The sequence below is a fragment of the Sciurus vulgaris genome, assembly GCF_902686455.1.
Source record: "Sciurus vulgaris genome assembly, chromosome: 10".
Taxonomy (NCBI): domain Eukaryota; kingdom Metazoa; phylum Chordata; class Mammalia; order Rodentia; family Sciuridae; genus Sciurus; species Sciurus vulgaris.
In genome coordinates this window covers 81413691-81436922 of record NC_136470.1, presented here as the reverse complement: position 1 = coordinate 81436922, position 23232 = coordinate 81413691, and the positions used below count along the sequence as shown (strand labels likewise).

The following is a 23232-nucleotide window of genomic DNA, read 5'->3' as shown; positions in this document are numbered from 1 at the left end:
ATGCACTTATAAAAATATATAACACTTTTTAAAAATAAATATAAAGAAAAATAAATAAAAGTCAATGGAATTTGAGTACTTGTGGTATGTAAGGTTTCAGGGGAGATGGGATTGTTGGAGGAGAGAGATATGTACAGCTTGACTTCCAGTCATGAGACAAGTGGAGCATTAGACATACACACATGAACAGATAAAAAGAACACTTCGGTGTTGGGTAAGTGCTGGCCATGTCTTGCAGGGAGCACTACAAGATTTCCTACAACTAAAAAATAACGTATGTGAGAGTAAACTGTGGGAGATGTCCCAGATGTGCCTCTTGGACTAGACCTTGAAAAATAAAAGCACAACAAATCTATGAGAGAATTTTTCACAATAAGTGTGGCATATATCTAAATATTTTCTTAAAGCATTGCTAAACATATGAACCATGAAGCACCTAGTGCAGGGTCTGGCACATGTGGGACTTCAGTATATAACAAATACCATTATTGTACATATTATTTGTAATATAAACAGATGGAATAATGTTCTCTGTCAGTTGTGATTCTCTCTCGGTAGAACCTCATGCTTCACCTGTTTTCTTCACAAACCAATGAAAATATTGTTTTTTATATGTCTTTGACATCAGAGAGACAACTGAATTCTTCATTAAAAGATGAGTAAAAGTATTTGATTATTTATGTACATTCCCAAAAGGATTGGAGATAATTTCCATTCTCAAACATAATTCAATAGCTATGGGATTTACATTTCCAGGGAAGCTGAGTTTTAGTAGCTATTTGTGTGCACACACAATCACTCCTTTTTAAGAGAGAAACTGTTGTTCTCTGAAAAGAGTACATTGTCACTATCCCCCTCCTTTACTACAAGAAAAGAACAGATTTTCAGCTGCTGTGTCTCTTTATTCCATATGAAAAGGAGGTGGTGGTATCAGTCAAAGCTTGCTGCTCATTCGGCCATGTGAAGAAATGGATAAGGCTGTTCGAATTCAACCTTGCGGAGGAAAGCACTATCTGTTCTATCAATTCCACCACAGGTTGTGAAGAGCAAGGCTCTTCATGCTCCTATCTACACATGGCTCTGAAACAGAGCCTAGGTCCTCCCATCTGAGGGCACAAGTTGAAGCCTGCCTGTCCTTCATCCCAGCTCTGTCAGGGAACTGTTAAGTGTCTGAACACACAGAGCACTTGGGACACAGCTTAACTCCACAGGTGGGCTCCAGAATGCTTTTGTATTTGTTTAAATTAAATAATGTAATTAACACAATTAATGACAGATAAGTTGACTTCATTCTTATGCACAACCATATAACTTACTACCAATAATAGTTTAACATTTTAGATATCCATACTGAGTATACTTTTGTCTCAGGTCAATGCTGAATTCTGCCTGTAACACTACCACACTCTTTCCACTAATAGCTAGATTGTGGGACCAACCTAGATGCCCTTCAACAGATGAATGGATAAAGAAACTGTGGTATATATACACAATGGAATATTATTCAGCCACAAAGAAGAATAATATTATGGCATTTGCAAATAAATGGATGGAATTGGAGAATATCATGCTAAGTAAAATAAGCCAACCCCCCAAAACCAAAGGCTGAATGTTTTCCCTGAGAAGTGGATGATGATATATAATGGGGGTGGGGAGTAGGGAGTGAGAGAAGAATGAAGGAACTGTAGATTATGTAGAAGGAAATGAGAAGGGGGTATGAAAAATCAAGGAATGAAACAGACATCATTAACCTATGTACATGTATGATTATATGAATGGTATGAATCTACATCGTGTACAATGATAGAAAAGAAATGATGTACCCCATTTGTGTACAATGAATCAAAATGCAGTCTATAAATAAATAAATAAATAAATAATTTTTGAAATAATAAAACTGATACTTAAATACCCTTTTGTACTCTTTTCCTTATTTTCTACTGGTTAGATTCTAGAAAAGAGGAGTTAGTTATCAATATTCTAAACTTCAGCATCCTTTCTAAATTGGAAAGTTCTTGATGACATGAAGCATGCCTTTTATCCTTGGTGACACCTTGATGATCACAAGGAACCTTGGCCATCAAGGACATTTGATTAACATTATAAAGCAGACATCTGGCTAATCAAACGCTTTGAGATAGCTGCTAAAATATGCCCCAATTACAGCTTTCCCGTACCCTGCCCCTCAAATAATATTTACTCCAGAGTTTCCAACATAATAGTAAAAAAGATACTAGCTTTGCAACTTGCTTTTCCAACAGAATGAGTCTAGCTAGCTGCAGGGATTAGAAAGAGAAAAGAAGTGGATGGGAAGGAAAAAAAGAAAGTACCAAATATATTGATCTCTTTAGATTTTTGAGAACCAAGTCTCATTGCAAAACTGCCTTTTATTTACCATTCCACAGGGAGAGAATAATGTTTGCCATGATTTTCAAGGTAAATCAATACCGTTAGGTAGTAAAAAGAACAAAACTCCAAATCTCAAGTTCCCAATAACTCAGAAAACAATGAATTCTAGGCAGACTCTACTGTGATATATTGGCTTTCACAGAGTCACAGAATTATCAGACTGAAAAACTTAAAATGAGCTCTCAAAGCCACTTAAAAACTATTGGGGATATTGGAGCTTTAACTAATTGGTCCTGGTGCTGTGCAGCAGGCACAGGGCTCTTACCAGATTGCTGATGACACTGAAGTTTTGTATGTTACTGGCTTTACACTCAACAGGTGAATGGATCCCCTGGGAGTTACCCCAGTCAGGCTCCACCAGTGTGTGAGTGGAGAAATTAACATCTATTCAAATATGTATTATAGGGATATATATCAAGTTAATGTAATGTGTTACTTATTATTTTGTTGCTTATTATTATTTGGATTTAATATGACCTGATAAATGAAGATGTTCAAGCCTTGAAATGTACATTGGTGCCTTAAGATACAAAGTATAATATGTCACCTTATTTAATGCTCACAGTCCACAGTTGGTGGTAATTAATCCCATGAGACTTGAATCATTATCTCCATTCTACAGATGAAGTATTTGAGCCTCAAAGAACTAGAGACATGGCCCTAACCACATAATTTATAATGCAACATGCATTTTTTGAAAATCTCATGCTCTTTCCACTACACTCTCAAATAAGTATCTTTATTTCAAGAACTTATTTTCTAGATCAATGAGTTATAAAGAATATCAACTTATTCTGCAGAGCAAGGAAAACAACAGAATGAATAAACAACCTGCAAAATGGGCAGAAAAATTTGCAAACTATACATCAGGCAAGGAGTTAATATCCAGAATATATAAGGAACACAAGAAGTTCAGTCACAAAAAACTAATCCAATTAAAAATAGCAATAGATCTAAATAAACATTTCTCATACATAATAGCCAACAGGTATATGAAAACAACTATTCAACTATACCAGGGACAAAATATAGCCCACAAAGGTAGGCTCCCAGTGACCTCCTTCCTCCAGTTATACCCTACCTGCCTATAGTTACCACCCAGTTAGCCCATCCAAGAGGAGTCATCCACTGATAAGGTTACACTTCTCATAATCTAACTATTTTAACTCTGAACATTTTTGTATTGTCACACAAATGAATTAAGGTGAGGGGATATCTCATATCCAAACAATGAAAAATGACTTTCATTAAAAAGTTCAAAGATAAAACTACTGGTAAAGATGTGGAGAAAAGGAATCCTTGCACAATTTTGGTGGGGATACAAATTAGTAGCCATTTTGGAAAACAGTATGGAGGTAACTCAAACAATTAAAAACAGTACTATTATGTACTAGCAATTCCACTAGTAGGTATATAGATAAAAAAATAAATAAAAAACAATATGTTGAAGAGACATCTGCACACCTGTATTTATTACAGCACTATTTATATTGGACAAGGAATAGAAACAACCTAAATATATATCAATAGATGAGTGGATAGAGAAAATTATGTACACATATATAATGTAATATTATTCAGCAATAAAAAGGATAAAAATCTATTGTGAAAGAACAGATGGAAGTGCAGAGCATTATGTTACGAGAAATAAACCAGTCCCAGAAATAAAAATACCACATAATATTACTCATGTGAATTCTAAAACCTTGATTGCATTTTATATAAGCTTAGAGTAGGACAGTAGTTATCAGAGGCTGAGGAGAGTAGGAGGAATGAAGGGATGGGGAAAAGTTGATCAAAAGGTACTAAGTGACAGGTAGGATTCAGAAGTTCTGGAAAGGTATTACACAATATAGGATGACTCTAGATGATGAACTAGATCTTTCAACAAGCCAGATTGGGAATGTCTTTACCATAAAGAAATGTTACAGATTTAAGAAGATAGGTATCTCTGATGTTTACTAAAACACCATATAGGATGACAAAAATAATTAAGAAATGTTAAAAAGAATATCAACCTACAGGAAATAAGTAATTTGCTTCTGTTTTTTTTTTTCAAATGGCCTATGTAAACGAATAAGCAATTTTTAAAAAAATTTGTGCTAATTAGCTATACAAGACAGCAGAATGAATTTTGACTCATTGTAAACCAATGGAGCACAACTATTCATTTCTCTGGATGTACACAATGCAGAATCACATCATTCATGCAATCATACATGCATATAGGGTAATAATATCCATTTCATGAGTATGCATTTTTATAAAATCTACCATGTGACTGTACTTTTGTAAGTCATTTTCTCATCACTTAGAAATTCTTTCAAATTCTGCAGCTATTGATTCATTTTCTACCTCCTCCTAAAAAGTTGAAATGTGTAAGAACTTAATTATACTTTTATTTTTGGTGCCCATGCTGTGACCTTTTAGTTCAGACTAATAATTTTTTTCTTGGATGCCCTTCACAATTAAAATTGCTCACATGAAGTAATTGAAATACCACTTCTTTGTAAATATACCTCCATGTCTGAGTATTTGAGTAAGATTCCAGACTCTTTCAAGGTTGTTTTTGGTAGCAATAACCAGAGATAATGAATCCAACTAAAAGTGTGTTCATTGACTGTGACATTGACTGTTTGTCCCCTGTGTGCTGGAGATGACAATAAGCACAACCTGGTGCCCATTCCTGGTTGTGAGGAGATCACAGTTGAGGAGAGATGTACCTATGTTCAATTAAGCACACTTGTATCCTATTTAGCAATGTAAGTTCTGAATGGCAGGCCGAGAGGGAAACCCATTAACTCTACTGAAGCAAGGAAAGAATTCAAAAAGGTGGTGATGAGTGAACCACATCTTGAAGTTGCAGATGCATCTACTACAAGATGAAGCAGGGAGGAAGAAGAGTGATCCCAGTGATCTGAATGATATGTCATCAGATGTCTGGCTGAATTCTCTATCACACATAGTGCTAGCACCCATCAGAGAGAGGAGAATTTTGTGCTGTAGTTATTAGAATTCAGTGTTTTCTTTTCCTCTTCAATATGCAAACCTCCCCAAGGTCCTTGCCAAATTACAAAATCCTCCAAGTCAAATATGCATCAATGGCAGACTCTGGTTGGAACTGTTTCCATTCACAGTTACTCGTGCTGAGCCCTGTGGTGTTACTGAGTTACAGAGAATTTAAAGCACCCTCCCCCAAATCTGTTCTTTTTTTTCTGTTACTCAGAGCAATCTGCAGCCTGACTGAACTGATTGATTTCTGGGATGGTGACCAGAGTTTTTGGTTGCTTTGGGTATGCATACTAATGGCTGATACAGAAGTTTTCAACAAAGAATTTTAAATGGTCTCCAAAAAGGCACATAAGACAGGATGGCATGAACTAATTCATAACACTGAGTGTGAAAAAAAGAACTATTCTATTAATTATGCTAATGAATACTTACAAAACTTTTGGGATGATGTTTTCTTGTTCTGAGTGTGCTCTTGTAATTGGGTTTTCAACCAAATTAACATCATTTGATCAAGAAGTCATCAAATAATGCAAGCATTCCATGACAGCAGAGGAAGGTCTGGACCCCTTCAGGTGCATGACACCACATTGCTTGTCATGTACCCAAAAGTGCCTGCTTATTGCAGAGATACACACCTTATGATCTGTCAGTTCTGTGATGTAAAACATATCATCCTTTCTAACCTTTAAAAATATTTTCTTTGAAATTTATATTCTATCCAATTCTAAAATGATGAGGCAATGTATACATATTTTTTTAAAAAAGCTGAAATAGAAAATTAATTCCATAAGGGGAATTCCTTGAATGATCCAAAAGAAATTAGAGACTCCCAGGCCTAAAATAAAAACATCTATTTGACTCTCATAGATTTTTCCCTCCAAATCCTGTCAATCAACCTCTCTGTTTCTCTTAGTTTTATTTTTAAGGTTTCTATCTAAATGTGTAGTCTGCCATGACAATTCAAGCCTTCCTTGATTTCCCCTAGCCTTACTTCCTTTACCCTCATCTGTACTGCACAATTCACTACTGCATATATATTATCTCATTCTCCACTTGTTTTCTTTTTACATATAAATTAAGAAGAAACTGCATCTTATACTTGCTTTGTACCACCATGATGTCTAACACAATGCTAAGCATGTAGCTTTGTTCAGAAGTTGTTTGGAAGTTAACAGTCTGTAAAATTTAGCTTCTTTTCATGCACTTAGTTATCTGGTCTATTATATCAAAACAGATTAGAAGTAGCCACAAAAGAAAAACTCTGAGGGTTAACAGAGTTAAGACTAGATTAAATGGAATCAGCTAGCCAAAGCAGTACAACTGCTAACTCCAAAATAGACTGGGGTTATTCAGTGAAGGGGCACATTAATTGTAAAAAGTTTAATGTTTCTGAGAATGTAATGAAAATATCAAAGTATTCATCTAGATTTCAAGTTCAACAACTATCTTATAGTTACTATGTACCAAGAATTACGCTAGAATAGGAGTTTACAAAGTTTGTCATGGCAAATGGATCATTTCATGACCCATTAGCAGAGAAGGATGCATTATGTTGTCTTCAAAGTAAGGTAGCAAGTGCTATGCCAGATATAAACACCTTGTGGAAGGCCAGATAGAAGATACTCCCTTAACAAGATTACTTCAAAAAGGGATTCCTGATGTATTGTCTTTCCTTGATGACTTCAAATATCAAGAAAACATAGTTGTTGTCAGTCATTGTTTAATAAGGCATTTTCAACCCTAAAAGTAAATTTAAAAGAGGGCTTAGACCCAAGACTGCTTCAGGATCTGTGATGTTTTTTATAGGCATGACTTTGGGAAGAAGTGAAAAGTTCCTAAGCACAATAGGGGCACTGAAAAATATTGGTGAACTGTAATACTCCACTGTGTGACAAAGATCCATCACTCACAAAATACAAACAATTACCTAACAGAAGAAAAATAATTCACAGCAAGGAACTGAGCAATTTATAGAAATTAAGGCAGATAACACCTAGCTGCCAAGAAATGTTACCCAAGCTGAAGCACAATTACACAAACCATCTGGGTGTCATTTAAGAGGAGCACAAACAGAAAATCTATCCTCCCAAGGGATTCATGAATCTTCCTTCAAGAATTAGATTTTTATCTATGACTAAATTAAAAAAAATCTTCACTAAATTATTGTGTGGTCTTTAGTTATGGCTGATATCCAGATAAATCCATGATTTAAACCCAAATGACACTTGAGTCTTAAATGATGATTCCACATTTTTAACTAAAACCTGAAAGTTCATCTATTGTCATTGTATTTCTTGAATCATCAACTATAAAATGTTCATAAATAGGGTCTGTTTATGATACGTGCACTCAAGCAAGTGGAGCTCAAACCAGTTCTTAATGAGCTTTCAATAATCAAATAGATCAAACTTTAGTCAGTCTATCCCCAAACTAGCTTGTGCTCATTACCAAGGGACATGGACTATTTTTATAAACTCACTTTTCTGTTTGGAATTGCATTTTAAAGACTGGCTGCAAACTGTGTGCTTGAGATGTAAGCACTATCTGCATTTTAAATATCTTCAAAACATCACAAGTTTTCACGTACACCACGTCTTATATGCTTAACTTCATATCATGGCTAAAAACCATCATTCATAATGTCAAAAGAGACCTTGTATCAGAGTGCCCTTGCTGTTCCAGCACAGGTGCAAAGAACCCCCCAAGACCCAAGCCCATCAGCACTAAGAAATCTTTACAGAAAATTAGATGACATTCAGGGAATACACTGATAATGACTCAGGAAACTGAAGGTTACATTTAAAATGATTTGATCAGTCTCAGCCTACACAGATAATAGATTTTGAGAGACAGCTGAAAATCATTCCCTCATCCATTCAACAGTTATTGATTGTGCATCTGCTGTGCCAGTCCCCACTCTAAGTGATGGGATGCAGGAGCAAAGGTAGATAAAGGCCTGGACTTCATATTTTATCAGAGGAATCAATCAATACTTCTATTAATAAATCAATACTCTCAAACAATGGCAAGGGCTATAAAGAAAACAAAACAGATAATGTGAATAACGATTAGGAAAAGAGAATCTAAGAGATGGTGTGCCAAAACAGAAGTAAAGAGTAGCCAAATAGAGAATTACAACAAGAAAATACAAAGACCATTCCAAGCTGACATGCATGAAGCACAGACTGGAAACTTGCTGGGTGCCGCTGAGATCTGGCTCCAGCCTGTATAAAGAAAAAGGAGGGTCTAGGGTGGGATTGTTGACTTCACCTCTTATTATCTGTATTATGTGAGAGAGTTAAGTAGTTTAATATACTCATTTACATAACACAAAATTGAGGTAATAACATCTAATTTCTAAGTTTATAAGTTACTGATAATTAATGTAAACTAAACACTTAGTATATATTAAATGTTCAATAAATATCAATTCTCTCCTCACTGGAGAAATAAGTAGAATTCACATAATAGGGATTAAAAAGAAATATCAGGCCCAATTATAAGAATTTTTCTAGAACATAACTGACAATGGTATGTGCAACATTCTTGTAATCCCTCAGAAAAGATTTATCATCTTCCATTTACGAAAGAGAAAACTTAAGCTCCAAGAAAGTCAGTGACATTTCCAAGATGACTCAGCCTCATATGGGAGCTTGGCGTTGTACTGGGATCTTATCTCATTTGAAGACTTCTGGCTGCAGGATACTGTCCACTAATCACATCTCTGTGTTAAATAAACACACCAATAATGGCATTGGAAAACAGAGCTTTTCATGAAGTAGTAAGGCAAAGGAAGGCTGTGGGAATGCCAAGTACGTGCAGAGCACAATGCCTAGGTACAGTGGTCAAGGACAAGCCTAAGAAAGCCAGACAAGCCCAGCAGTATGGTATACCATGTGTTAGCTTGCAACCCTAGATCAATTGCTTCTAACAATTCAGCTTCCCATCTGTTAATACTGACCCAGAGTTAGTAACATTGATTGCAGCACAATGTGCTAATGTTAAAGTAAGATAAAACATGTAAAATACCTAGAACACTACTGGACATATGTTAAATCCTCAATAATTAGCTAACCACAATTATTAGAATGCCATTTCTCATTTTCTAGAAGAAATGTAAATGCTGATTTTTTAAATATCTTTTCAGAATATCAGAAATCATAGCTTATCATTTTTGCACAGTAATACTATGCTCAAAAGGTATACATATTCAAGATATATAAAGCACCCTGATTCCTCTCAGAAAATTACATTAAGATGTACTAGTCCACATGACAAAAGGAAAGAGACAAAGGTCATATAGGTTTGTAGTTGATGGTTTGTACCTAGGAGAGAAGTCCATGAATTACTACATAAATGACTGTCACGTAAAACTTACATCTGATAAGTATGCCTATCATTGACGTCACAAGATTAACATGACAGAGTGGAGTGGACACTATTGTATCATGGGGTTCTATGGAATAGTTAAAAGCCATTCTTTTAACATTATTTTATTAATAATGTGCCAGACCTTTTGACAAAATGGGCATTTTATGGCTTCTGACCACAATTCTGAGTAGCCCACAAAAATTATAAGCATGATCTGTTCTCAAACACAGCCTGTAAGTAACTGGTCACTTGACCAATCAATAAGCATATCACCACTTACCAATGCATAGCATTTAATCTTATTTGTTCTTCTTAACAACCCAATGAGATGACACAAGGATTACAATTCCTACCATATAGATTAGGAAAGAGAGACTTGAAGAGAATTGATTTGCCAAAGTTACACTGCTAGGTAACAGCAGGACCAGGATTTGACCTCTATTTTCCACCACATCATGATACACATTACATTTCTTCATGTGACAATCTAGAAAAGGTTTCTTGCTATTCAGAAGACACAGGCTCTTTATTACACTGTATTTTATTAAAGTGACCATTTGTGAAAAAATAAAAATACCCTACTTAGTTATGTATAGGTTTATCCTTGTTAATTTTGGAGTCCTAAAATCAGTTTTAGTTTGGTAAATTATAAAGTTATTTACTTTAAAAATGTACAATTATACAAAAATGTATCTATATATACAAATATATTCACATATATGCACATATATGTAGACTTATGCACATATGTACCCATGTGTATATATTGTGTGTGCACCATATATACTCTCTTTAGTCTATGCTTAATAATGTTAAATTATCATGTCCTTAGTTCATGAACTGTACATTATTTGTACATGATTAAATGTAAAAATTTGTTTTATGTGAATAAATGAGTTTTTCATGCTGTTATTGGTAATTTAATACCAGTGACTAGGACAGCTTCTTGAGTATTAAGAATATCTCCTACATATGGAGAGATATTTTATGAATCACTTTTAATGTATTAATTATTGTGTAGACATAGAAGTTTAAGAACATCCTGGGTGTTACTTTATTAATATTTTTTTAATTATTATGGCCAGAGAAGTGTTCCAGGATATTTCTTCACAAATTCAACATTTTCCTCAGGTAAACTCTGGAAAATACTCATTTACTAAAGGTATAAAGTAATATATATAAATATGAGAAACCTACAGAAATGATGTAGGAAAATAAATACATGGGAATAAATTAGCTGTAAAAATACATTCTTACCAACTTTTAAGGCAAAATACTAGAATTATGTAACCTTTGACAATAAACTCCTTGAGAAACAGATTGTGAAACTTAATTAAAAGAAAAAAAAAAAAAAGAAAGCATTTTCCCAAAGTCCTCATAAAAGCAGAGTGTGCTACACTTGACAATATTTATATCAAATTAGCATTGGAACCATGTGTCTAACCCAATCCAAAATGCCACTTAAGGGGAAATAGAAGGCAATAGATAATGATTTCATAGTCAACATCAAAATATGTGCAACAACCCAATGTAAATGTGCAACAGCTAAAATCCACACAAAACTTTAGCTATATCCATATTTAGTGCAAAACCATTCAACATTGCTCAGAATACGAAGTGTGTTCAGCATGATGTAAGTGACAGTTCACAGGCTTATGTGTTCACATATTGACCCTACTAGCTATTGCCATATAATGGGGCCTGTTTCTAAATGTGTAGCTTTATGTTAGGCCTAGTATCAAGAGTAGTAACCACATTAGTTTCTTTGGTTTTTTTTTTTTTTTTTTTCAGTTTTTACAGAGCCTTCTGGCATTATACAATTACAGACATAAAACAGTATGTTCCATCGACTCAGCATCTTTCTTTTTCAATTTTCGTAAAAAGAATTAATGATAATTTACTTTGAATAGTAGGACTATACAGAAGTGGCTTTGCTTGTTTTTATAATTCTTTCAGTCAGTGCTAATATCCTGCCTTGATAAATAAAAATAGAAACATCTAGGTTTCTCCTCTTTCATTGTTTTCATTTATAAGATGAAATAAGAGGAAACTGAATATAAATCTTTCACTTATTTAATTATCTATGCCATAGTTTGTTTTTCTTTTTTCCTTTTTTTTTGGGGGGGGGTGGTACCAGGGATTGAACTCAGGGGCACTTGACCACTGAGTCACACCCCCAGTTCTAGTTTGTATTTTATTTAGAGACAGGGTCTCACTGACTTGCTTAGTGCCTTGCTTTTGCTGAGGCTGGCCTTGAACTCTAGATCCTCCTGCCTCAGCCTCCCAAGCTGCTGGGATTACAGGCGTGTGCCACAGAACCTGGCTATACCATAGTTTTAATGTCTAACATGCTGAGATCAATATGGGGAAGATATTTTAAAGGTCTCTACAATTTTCTGGTTTGTAAAGTCAGTCTCCCTCTCTGTGACTAGTTCACTACTTAATTAAAAACACACACACTTTTAATACACATATACACATACCTTTTAAAACACACATGCACAGGTGCATACATACACGTGTATATACCAACTAAACAAATGACTTCTTTATTTTTTATTTTAACATACATAATACTTGTGAATATAGTGTGATAACTTGATATATGTAAACAATGTGTGGTGATCAAATCAGAGAAATTAACATTTTCATCTCCTTAGACATTTATCATTTCTGAGAAGCCTGGATCTCTTCTCAACTGGCTTCTTGAGAGGCATTTTCATTGAATGTTCTGTCAGAATTTCATTTAAATTTCTTTCCCAGACAGATGAGAAGGAAAAATGAAATTGGGGGAGAAAAATGTAATTTAAGTCAATCAAAGTTTTCTCTGGCTAATCTAATCATTCTCCTTGTGATGTTTTGTGAAGAAAAGAAAAAGGCAGGGTATAGAAGAAGAAAAGCACTTTCTCTTGGGAAATACAAGAAAATCATATAAAAATTACTTATTACAATTTTAAACAGAAGAGAAAATGAAATGTAAATATCAGGGGGTTTTTCATTGCTAAATTGGATTTACTTTTAAAAGGGGTTTCTAAAACAAAAAACTTATATCTTTTCATCATCACATTCCCATATCCTTAGGCCAATTTGATTTAGAGATTACTCTAGTGTTTCAATTTATTGGTTGGAGAACTTCCATATCAAGAAGGAAGTTCCAAATTTTCTGAGAGTTTTGAAGAGAAAAATTTAGGTGAGTTAAACCTCAGTAAAAGGGCTTCCCAGGAATGCAATATATCAGATTGCTGTTTATGACTAAAGATTTGGGTTTTCAAATTCCTTTTTGTGTGTAACTTTTTATAATATCTACTTGACGTTTCCTTGCCTTTACTTTCGGTTCAGAGTTGCTTCTTGCTCCGTGTTCTCTCATCTTCATCTGTTAGGGCTACTGTAACAAAATGCATTAAAATGGGTAACTTATAAACAGTAGAAGAGCACTTCTTACAGTTGTGGAGGCTGGGAAGTTCAAGGTCAAGGTGATGACAGACTTGGTGTCTCCAGAAGACTCACTTTTGGTTCACAGATGGCACCTACTCACCAAGTCCTCACCTGATGAAACGGGGGCAGGTAGCTCGAAGGGCACTGATCCAATTCGTGAGAGCCCTCAGGACATGCGCCTACCAGTGGTCTCACTTTCTGACACCTTCACCTTGTGGTCTGAGGTTTCAGCTCATGACTATTGGGGAACACAGCGGTTCCAGTCACATCTTTGCTCCGTGACACTGCTGCCACCCTTCCCTCTCTCTCTCCTTTTAATGAGTAGCCTCTTGTCTCCTTAGGTGAAGAACCAAAACAAACTTTGTTTGATAGAAGTACAGATATCAGATCATATGAAAGCAGAATAATTTCTCCACTTAAAAGTCCAAGGGATTGCATGCAAAGACATTGTAATTTTTCTTTTGAATGTTTAGAATGCTTATTTATTCATTCATTTATTTATTCATTCATTCATTTATTTTGCTTTCTTTCTGGTCTTCCAACATATTTTCGTTTCGAGGGAATAGTAACTATGAAAGTTTTGAAACTATTAAATAAAAAATTAGCTAAGCAACAGTAATCTTCTAAATGAATAAGGACAAAGAAGTGAATTAGATTGGATAACTACTGCCAGATAAAATATATCTTTATAAAGGGCTTCCTTGGACACTTAAAATGAGAAGGTCATCCAGAGGCTTGGTATCTTGAGGTACAGACTCTCAAAATGTTGCCCATAGGATCCTATCTTCATATATTACCAATGGACTCTAGCAGCTTAAATGTACTACCAAGCAAGAGGTAGATCTATGCAATGAAGGTGTAGTGTTTCTCCTGACATGAAATGTGGGGCTGTAAGGCTCTGTGTAATTCAGGAAAAAGGTGACAGAACCCTGCCTCATTCCCTCTCTCTCTTGCAAGCTCTCACCTGTGCCCTCACTGTCTGGCTTAGAGAGCAGACATAAACCATGTCTGGGCCTTCTGGGAGCTCACTGCACACTTTGACCTGGGTCCTCCACAGTAGGGTTGGAACTAGAAATTAGATTTCCTGATTCCCAGTTCACTTATCTACTCACGACAGAAAAAATTAAAAAAAAACAAAAAACAAAAAAACATGGTAATGCTGGCAACATTTAAACTAATGGGTCATGAGCTATGGGTAACTACTAGACCACGAATCTCCTCAGGCCTCTTCCAGCTGCAATGGCTGCTCTAAGGCAGTGCAGACTCTAAATGCCATCCCTCCTAGACAGGGGACCAACAGATATAAAAAAAAATAAAATAAAAAAAAAAAGAAAATAGGTTAATCTTAAGAAGACTTGAAAGACAGAATATCCAAATGTTGTGATATCAGATTAATGTCTACATTGCTCTTCTCATTTTCTGTCCTGCTAAGAGAAGTTGAATATAAACACAGCAGGACATCACTGATTAAACGCTAATGAAGAGTTAAACAGGAAACCACACCAAAACATGAATACGCTAAACAGAATAGTTGTTTTGATGGAATATTTTTAAGGGTAAATCTAGATTTGTTCCTTAAGAAATAAACTCATGTCTCTTTAAGAAACAAATATTTGCTCCTTGAAATATTTGTCAAAATCAACTTTGTGCAGAGACTATTTTTTATCACAAATACTTTCATATTTGACAGCTCTTTCAATGCAATTCCCGTTTTAAAACACTGTGATAGAGATATTTTACTTTACTTTTAAACCAAATCTTCAAAAAAGTGTCATAATTTAATAAGAAGTGGGAGACTGCAAAACATGAGATAAGCATTTATCTTCTAAATAAAATTTCATAGATTGCTTAGTTCTTGTGAAGAAAATTACACCTTCATAACAAATGAAATGAATTACAAATTTAGTACACATAAGTAACATATAATCTTGTATCAAGCTTTTATACTACCTTAAGAAATTTAATACAAATTTGACACTGTCATATTTAAAAACAAAAGATTTTAAGTCCAAACTTGACATTTCGGAAGAAAACAAGATGGAGTATTGAGGCTGTGTCATCTTCTTACCTCATTTGCACTAACTATTCTGGAACATCCTTTAGCCAAACCCAGAAACTCTGGCTAACATACTGGATTACCAATAAAATAAAATCCAGGTAGCCAGCAGAATGCCCCCAAATGAAATAGCCTAACTTTTTTCAAAAGTCTTTGTGCAAGTTTCACTATCTAGATTTCTTGGGGGGACAGCAAAGATATTGCTAACCCCTGACTGCCTTCAACCTTCAAATGTTATTAAGAACAATTAAAGTACCAGACTCAAAGTATGCTTTAAAAAAACTTAAAATGAAAGAAAGAAGCCTATTTGGTTAGAATTGTCCCACCATGTGAGACACAGCCCTTAAACAGGACTGATTCATTCAGTTCTCTGCAAATAAGTTATAAAGCAAAAGTTTTTAAATGGAAGAAAACGTTGCCTTTTTGAATTGCTAAACTGCCTCATGCAATACTTTGAAGAGGGAAAAGCTTTATGTTTTTGGTAATTGGAACTCAAAGACCAAATTCCATGTTGTTCAATGCAGATTTCTTGATTGGCATCTCAAGCAATATTGCAATATAATTATTTTTAATTGCCAATTCACATGTCTTAAGCAAAGAATATATAAGGCTCCCCAGAGGTACTGCTCTACAGCAGGAGTTTAATACCTAAATGCAGACATTAGTGAATGGGGGCTTTTGTCAATATTTCACTCTCACATCACCCACAACATAACAACACCACTTAGAATTTATAAAGGCCTTTTATTTGCAAAGTGCTTTATAATAATTAATCGTCAGAATATTCATTTATGGGGGATATGAGTAATAGATTATAAAACCAAGAATTTCAAGCAAGAAATGGTTTGGATAAGACCAAAAAGGAATCACTGTTTTGAGACTGAAATAGAATCTGTAGCATCCCCAAAATTAGCATGGTTCACATGTCTAATGTCTTTTAAGCGAGAGCAGAATCACACTGTTCTCTTTGTGCTCACTGTATTTCTCAAAAGCTCACTTCTATTATTCCATGAGTGTTGATTTTTAAGAGCCACAGATTTTTTGCATACATTCTCAATAAAGAGTAGCATCTCAACCTTTCTGGACAAATATTCTATATCAATGAGAGAAAATTTGTAAGTGTTACTAAAATCTTACAACATTAATGCTTTTAATCACTGTGTTCTCAATACTGAACACAGTCCATGGTACAGAGTGGCCGTCATCATTCTAAAGATCATTACTGAATAAAGAACTAACGTTCTCTTAGCTTCACTCACTCCTTCATTCATGCAGTCAATCATTACTTGCTGAGCTCCGCAATTTGCAAGGTATCGTGCAATTCAGGAAGAAAAGAAAAAATATATCTGTCTCTTGCTCTACTAGAGTTCAAAAAGAACGAGAGACATAGGTAAATAAAAAAAAATGAAGATGATTAAATACAATCTTTGGCAGGAGCACAAAGAAAGGAACAAATATTCCTAATGGGTGAGGATTCAAAACAATGCTTCATAAAAATGTAGTTTTTACTTGGGTTTTTGAATAAGTGTGGTTGTGATACACAGAAAAAACTGGGGAAGGATATTGTAGGAAAGTCCAAGTCTTAGGAACAGCTTCCCTGCTCCACCAATTTGTGAAAATTTGTAGCTGAAATTATATCACTTTTGACTACATCCCGCTAATTCAAACTCCATTCAGTTTCTAAGAAATTCTGGGTGAGAATGGCTTCTGATTACCATACAAATTGGTTGTATGTAAATGTGTGTTTCTACTGTGCTTGAGGATACAGCTTATTCTTTCATGTCTTTTAAATATTCCTAGGATTGTTTGCCCTCCTAATGTATATTATATTAAAATCATGGGAGAATGTCTTTTTTGAATAAAGACTGAAAGACCCAGAACATATCATGCCATAACTGCTTACAGAGAAACATAAAAAATCTATAGGAAATCCTCAAATAACTGTTGTATGCATATTTTGTTCTAGGCACTCTGTGGGACACGGTGTATTCCTAAAGGGATGTCTTAGCAGTACTGACACACTGCAAATGCTCAATGACTCTGCTCAAATTCAACATTCTCTGATGAGTTCACAATTTTGAGAGAGTGGGGGTGATTCCAGACTGGAAGAAGGATAAACAGAACACCCAGGAAGGAACCCTTGTGCAACGTGCAAGTCACAGAGCACTGAGCCAGCGTGCGAACACATGTCTTCCAGCTACAAGATCAAGATTCTTTCCACGGAAACACGGATCCAACCCCATACTCCTTCATGAGAAGGACCGAGTTTCAATAGGAATTGCAAAGCTGTTTATTTTTCTTCCAAGGGCTCATTGCTTCACCTGCTCCACCGGGGCCCATTTTTCTCTATGGTTTCTGTTCATCTCCCGAAAAGCCCAATAGAAACTCCAGCAAAGCCCAGGGGAGCACATGCAATCAGCTCTGCTACCCCAGGGCTTGCTGGGGAAGACACTAGTAGCTAAGAGCACTGGCAGACTGGGCACCTTCGTTGGAAAATCTTACCTGTTCTATCACATGGCAGTTGTCCTCCTGGTGCTTGCCACCACTAGTACTTACTAAATCATAATGATCCACTCCAATTTCAATAAACACAGGTGTAACTGACTTTAAAACCAATTTGTATGTTTGCTGGAACATCTCTCTCATTGGGGGTTGATTATCAAAGGTTAAAGGGTAACAGCGGAGTGGTTTGTAAGAGATGTTAGAGTTTACCTTAACTGTAAGTTTATACATGCATGATGGCCCAATATCACAACCTGGACTGCCAATCTCCTGTCTTCCAACTCCCAGCGCCGAGTCTGGGAGTGGGCAGGAGGAGGACAACTAGGTCCATTTGTGAGAATGGGATGAAGAAAATAAGATACACTCTATTTCATTTCAATATTCACTGAGAATCCAAAATATACAGCTATGAAAATCTTATAGAGAATACAAAAGTGAGCACAGTGGTCTATTTGCAGAATAATCCAGTGAGAGAGAGGAGAAGAGGAGAAGGAGGAAGAGAAGGAGGGGGAGGAGAAGCAGGAGGAGAAGAAGGAGAGGAGGAGGAGGACAAGGCAGAGGAGGGGGAGGGGGAGGATGGGGAGAGTAGGGAGGGGGAGATGGGGAGGAAGATAAGGGGAAGGAGGAAGAAGGAGAAAAGAAACAAACCCTAGGAGAAGCCCACTAAGGTTGAAGAAAAGCTCAGTCACCAACCCTACAGGTGGCCTTGGGGCAGATCACAACCCCTCTGGGAGCCTTCTTTTCACATCTGTCAAAGAACATGTGCACCATCTGACTTTCTGAAGCTCTTTCCAGGTTAAACAGACTGTGCTCCATTTTTTTAGGCTCCATAATTAGGAAACGCTCAAATACCTACAAGTGTGGGTATGATTGAAGGCAGTTAATATATTTCAGGGGCCAGAGGTATAATCATGACTTTGTCGGTGGTGGTTTATTTATTTTTCCTATTAAGGCTCGCTTTTGAAATTCCTGAACCTGAATCAAAGTGCAGAAATTAAGAAGAATGCATCGTAACATGCACTTACTGAGTCACTAACCTGAGTGGGACTGGTGTGAAGGACATAAGAAGTGGTGTTCCCTAGGGCCAAACATGTTCCTCGGTGATAGGAATTCAAAACTGCATAAAATACATTCCTCAAACCTCAGACATTCAACACCTTCGTAATGGAAATGGGCATGCAGAAAACAGTTTACTATCATAAGTCCCAAAATAGGATCATAAATGAAGTATTTTGAGGACACTAAAAAGGAAGAAAGTAAGCGCTGGTGATAGACATGCATGTAGAAAATGTTGCCACAAGTCCTGCCTTATCTTCAAGAGTGAAGAGAAGTTAGCCAAACAGGGTGAAAAACATTCCAGGCAGACAGACCATGATACGTAAAGACAAGAAGAGAAAGAATGAACATAACGCTTTTTCTTCCCCAGCATCTATTTCAGTCACACTGCAGATAAACAGGATTTTAAACATGGGAAGCCATCCAAATCGAACAATTCTCATTCTTTCATCAAAATCCTAAAGGGAACGTTTTTAAATCTCTTTTGTAATTGCCAGGAAAATGATGTGTGCCCAGCGTCGTCCTTATTTAGAAGAAACTGTCCTTATTTTTTATTTTTAATCGAACATGTATGACTTTCCCACTAAGCTGGAGCCAAATTCTGCATTTCAGATGGTAACTGGAATTTACTTATTCTTTTTTAAGGTGCATGAATATGTCCTGTCAGCAATTAAACAAATTCAAGTAAGGATGAAGAGGAAAAAAGACAAAAATGGACATAACAAAAACAAGCAATGAAATGCATCAAAATCAGGAATTCTGTCAGTCTGGCTGACAAAAACATCGACTTGAAAAGGATGTCCTTGCCAGGTTAGGACACATTCCTTTCCTAGCTACTGTCAACCTGGGCTCAGCTCCACTCAGAAACGCCTGCTTGGCTGGCAGCTGCTGAGAGTAGGCAACTCCTCCTAGCAACAGATGGAGCCAATCAAAAGCCAGCAGCAGTGATCCTTGCTGTTAAGTGCAGTGACATCTCATTTATCTGGCAACTCCAGTGACGACTATATAATGCATAAGATAATTACTAAGAGACAGTAATTTACATTCCTATGCCCCAGAAACTATTAGGTTTTAGCCAAGTTGATTGGAAATTTGCCTAAAATTAGACATGTCTAGGCATGCTTAAAATATGAAGAGATATCAGAATGCCTTGGACTGTACTTAAGTGAGTAAATAGACCAGAAGCTGTTTAGTTTTATCACTTACTACCTATGTGTTCTTAGGCATATTAGTTTCCCTGAGCCTTAATTTTTTCATCCTTTAAAGAGATAAATGCATGCAACTGACATAACATATCTCATAGGGGGTACTGTGTTAATTGTAAAAAGTAACAGATATAAAGGTCCTTTGCAACTGCCAAGCACCACATAAGTAAATAAGAGCTGACATTTTCTTAGTATTAGAGAAACAGCATTTGATGTAGTTAATAGCGTCAGCTCCCATCTGGGCAATCTTGGGTAAGTCATTTCATCTTTGTTTCTTCACCTGTCCAAGGTAGATATTGCTAGGACATAATTTAGAGAGTGGCCATGAAGATTGGAGAAGTAAACTTACAAAGTCCAAATATGTAGTAAGCACTTGAAAATGTTAACTAACGTCATTATTAACATAATCACTCCATCACTTAATATCGAGAGAGTCTGAGGAGTTGTTAAGTTGAAAAAAGCTATTATTTCTTTTAAGTGGCACCAGAATAGTGGGCTGTAGAACTCCAAACACATATCTTAGGGATCCTGCACAATCCCCTCTCAACCCTCTACATCTTGCTTTCTTTCCTCCTCCTCCTCCTCCTCCTCTTCCTCTTTCTCCTCCTCCTGGTTGTTGTTGTTGTTACTAGAGATTGAACCTAGGAGTGCTAAACCACTAAGCCACATCCCCAGCCCTTTTTATATTTTATCTAACAGGATCTCACTGAGTTACTTAGAGCCTCACTAAGTTGCTGAGGCTGGCTTTGCACTCATGATCCTCCTGCCTCAGCCTCCTGTACCACTAGGATTTCAGGTGTGCATCATGGCACCCAGACCCCCTCCACAGCTTTCTAACACATTCATGCATACTGGACGTTAGCCTCATGTTTTCTATGTCTCCTGTTGGACATTAAAAAACAATTTTGATTTCATTTGTCTCCTCTCCTTGTAACCCCTCCATTAATCTCTGAAATTACCAGCTTCCTGTTCCACACAAAATCATAAATTTGGAATTGTTCATAGTGTGTTTAATTAAGCAGTCCTGCCAAGCACACAGTTCCTCCCAGGTTTGTGTAAACAGAGTATCTGCTTTTTGTCTTACTACCAATTTGCTCTCCTGCATAGAAGGAAGGGAACAGATTTGTGTTAAGGCAACTAGAGTAGGCAACTTCTCATTTCTCATTCAACGTCATTTGTTTGTGGTGATTTCCAATATTAAAAAGTAGAAATATATATCATTGCATAGTCCATAATGCAATATGGCATAAAAATAGATTCTGTAACAAAGTTTACAACAGTTAATAAAGGCCAATATTTTTCCTGGACCCATATCAGTAGGACTTATTGATATGAACTATACTTTCAGGGTGAAATTTTTAAATACCTGCTTCATTCCATAATGCTTATTCTATACTCAGAACTTGGGCAGATTCCACTCTGAATGTCTCCTTGTGTACTATTTGAGCATCTTGCTAGATTCTGAGTTCCTATGAGAGCAGAAGTTTGCCTTACACTTATCCAAACCATCCAGCTAGCTGTGCACACAGTATAATTAGTGTCTATTAAATAAATAAAAGAACAGAAAAGGAAGGGATGGAGGAGGAGTGGGAGGGATAGAAGGATGGACAGAAAACATGACAAACAGAGAGAGGAGAGGGAGAAAGAACAGAAAGAAGGAAAGAAGGTCAGAAGTGATATGACGTTCATGGGCAGGGGTCTCCACCGACAATTTAACTAAAATTCTTGGGTAATTTTTCAGACAAAGTAGAACCTTGTAGTAAGCACTCAAAAATGTCTCCAATTGCCATGCTTTTAAACCGTCTCTTAATCCTTTGGGTGTTAGGCACCAATAAAGGGTACAAAAGAGAAATGAAAGTTCAACAGACTCAATTTTCATACAAATTCAAAAAGTTAAAAAAATGATTCTTAAGCAGAGATATAATTCCTTTGTTTTTGGGTTTTTACTTCCTTCCCAGAAGAACAGGTCCCTCAGGCCTTTCTCTTGTCTACTCCATAGACTAACTTTGCCACACAGCCAGATTTCACGCCATTCAGCTGTCATCTGCAGCTTTTGTGGCTTCAAAACAGTAACAGGATTCTCCCACACACCTTTAAGTAACTTGCCTTTTTCTAATATAAAAATAATTACACTGGGTCTGATAAATCCTGGGATTTTTATGTTATTCCAATGTCATTACATACTTGAAGACTATTTGAACAGAAATAAAAACAATGCACATAAAAGCACAAAAACACTTTCTGGATTCACATTTTGGTTTATATGATTTTGACCTTGTGTTAACAGAAAAAAAAAAAAATAAGTTGGAAATTCCTGCACATCATCCACTACAGAAGCTGCAATGCACTGATTCCTGCCACTTCCATCAGGTGCACAGACAAACAGGCTTCAGTCCCCCGTGCAGAGGTGGTGTTTCCCAACAGTGGAATAATATCAGAAAAGAAAAAGGGGCATCATTTTTCTAAGGGGCTTTGTGATGACAACCAAGAAATTGGCCAAGGAAATCTCCTTAGTAGAAGTTGAGAGTAAGATGTTTTAGAAAAGGGGCTTTAGTGCTTATGTGGAGGAGGAGTGGAGTGGGGAGGATGGAGCAAAGGAGGAACAGGAAGCAAAGAAGTTGCTTCTGATGGAACTGTCAGAAATGATTGATTCAGACTTTCTTTCAAAATGTAAAAGTAAATGCAAGATTTGGAAAACTAACACAGAGAGGTCAATTGTGCAGTGGACAGTTAGGTTTTTGCTGGATAGTATTGTACCAGTGTTACACTTGATGAAAATGTTGAACATTTTCATCAGAAGGCAATAATAAGACAGTGATAAAGACAAAGGTCATACAATAAAGATGGCATGACATGAATTCTTCTGAGAGAAAGAAGGAAGGAGAAGGAAACATAGGTGGAGGTGGAGTGGAACGGCTACAAATAGAGGAGAACATTTTTTTTCCTACAGACCCAACATAAGTTGGAGTTTTCTGTGTGAAAAATAAAGATGTAGTCGTTGAAGGTGCAGTCCCAGATTGTCCAAACCTTTGGAGATGGGAGAGAAAGAGATGCAAATGAAAGACAATTCAAACCTGAGCTATGAAACAGAGAAACCACTGCAATTGGAAATAGAGGATTTGGTTCCTCTTATTAATATACATTCTTCTGAGATAAAAGGTTTTTTTTTTCTTTCCTTTTTTGAAA

The 23232-nt window shown here is 36.2% G+C and overlaps 1 protein-coding gene across 3 annotated transcripts in view; it reads right to left on the bottom strand.

Moving 5' to 3' along the window:
• FGF12 (fibroblast growth factor 12) overlaps positions 1-23232 on the bottom strand; it is a 526942-nt gene that overhangs the window by 121336 nt on the left and 382374 nt on the right. The window lies entirely within an intron of this gene.